The following is a 1,928-nucleotide window of genomic DNA, read 5'->3' as shown; positions in this document are numbered from 1 at the left end:
CCAAATGGGAGGATTTTCCCAAGATAGCATTTGCTTTCAGTTCAGACATGCACATAAGCTTTGATTCTGCTATTGTAGTGTTTCTAATTATATTTATTATCTATTATTATCAAATCACAAAACTAGTATGGATGCAGCTATTTATAAATTTAACTCTCCTCCAAATCCTAACACATAGCTGTCATATATCCCATTTTGTTTATAAGTAACCACATTAATGTAAGCTTGAGAGGATTTTAATTATTTAAAAATTTTATTTATTTATTTGCCCACATGAGTTCTTTGTTGCCGCATGCAGGATCTTTAGTTGTAGCATGTAGGATTGGTTCCCTGACCAGGGATTGAACCTGGGCACCCTGCATTGGAAGCACAGAGTCTTATCCATTAGACCATCAGGGAAGTCTGGAGAGGATTTTAATTTTTATTTTTTTTAAAAGCTTTTCAAAATGTTATTTATTTATTTTGTCTGTTCTGAGTCTTCATTGCTATGAGGGCTTTTCTTTAGTTGTGGTGAGTGGGAGCTACTCTTTGTTGTGGTGCAAGGACTTTTCATGGTGGTGTTTTCTCTTGTTGTGGAGCACTGCCCCTAGGCATGTTGGATCAGTAGTTGTGGCTCCCAGGCTCTAGAACACAGGCTAAGTAGTTGTGGCATATGGGCTTAGTTGCTCCACATCATGTGGGATCTCCCCAGATCAGAGATTGAACCTGTGTCTCCTGCATTGGTAGGTGGACTGCTCACCTCTGAGCCACCAAGAAAGCCCAAGATTTTTTTAAATTCATTTTTTTAGTTGAAGGATAATTGCTTTACAGAATTTTGTTGGTTTCTGCCAAACATCAACATCAATCAACCATAGGTATACATATGTCTCCTCCTTCTTGAGCCTCCCTCCCAAAAGCCCAAGATTTTAATCAAGGTCAGATCAAACTTAGAAGCAGGGGACATCCAACAACATGAATGAATGTCATAGATATTGAACCAAATGAAAGAAGCCAGATAAGACCACATACTATATGATTCCACTTATATGATAATCAAGAACAAGCAAAAATAATCTATGGTGACAGAAATCAGAACAGTGGGTACTCCCAGGAGGGTGGTATTGACTGGAAAGGAGTATGAGGGAGCCTTCAGGGATCCTGATAACATTCTAGATCTTGACTTCGGTGGCAGGTGTATGTGTGTGCATGGGTGCTAAGTTGCTTCAGTCATGTTGGACTCTGTGTAACCCTCAGTGGCAGGTGTCTACAAATGTGCAAATTTATCTAGCTGTGCTTTTATGATTTGAGTACTTTATTATATTTAAATTATCTCTCAAAAAAGCTTTCACAATTTATGACAAAGGAGCCATTAATATACAATGGAGAAAAGATAGCCTCTTCAAAATGGTGTTGGAAAACCTTGACAGCCAGGTACAAAAGAATGAAACTGGACCAGTATCTTATACCATACACAAAAATCAACTTAAAAATGGATTAAAAAGTTGGATGTAAGACCTGAAACTGCAAAACTCCTCGATCAAAATATGGGGGTAAGCTCCTTGACATTGGTATTGGCAATGACTTTCTGGATCTGGCAACAAAAGTGAAAATAAACAAGTGAGACTATATAAAATTAAAAAAGCTTCTATACAGGAAATAAAGCCATGAACAAAACATAAAGGCAGCCTACAGAATGGGAGAAAATATTTGCAAATCATATATCTGATACAGGGTTAATATCCAAAACATAGCAGAAATCTTAGGGAAGATTTAAGCTGTTAACTCTAGTGCCAAAGCCCCAAATTGACCATCAACCTTTATTTAGATAGCTTCAAGCAAATAGTTTTTATACCAGGTGCATAAAAATTCAGTTAATCTATACTCGCAGAAGCGTGGCGGCTGTGACGGACCATGCAGAAGTGCTGCTGAGAGGAGCTACCCCACGCCCT

At 38.1% G+C, this 1,928-nt stretch overlaps 1 non-coding gene across 1 annotated transcript; it reads right to left on the bottom strand.

Moving 5' to 3' along the window:
• Window positions 1–326: 326 nt before the first annotated feature.
• On the bottom strand, window positions 327–399 carry TRNAG-UCC. Its single transcript has one exon. It is a non-coding gene; the product is annotated as a tRNA-Gly (tRNA).
• Between the last annotated feature and the right edge of the window lie 1,529 nt (window positions 400–1,928).

This window comes from Bison bison, unplaced genomic scaffold (genome assembly GCF_000754665.1).
Source record: "Bison bison bison isolate TAMUID 2011002044 unplaced genomic scaffold, Bison_UMD1.0 scf7180017862030, whole genome shotgun sequence".
Classification (NCBI taxonomy): domain Eukaryota; kingdom Metazoa; phylum Chordata; class Mammalia; order Artiodactyla; family Bovidae; genus Bison; species Bison bison.
Note: the sequence above shows the minus strand (reverse complement) of the source record. Positions and strands in the feature narration are given on the sequence as shown.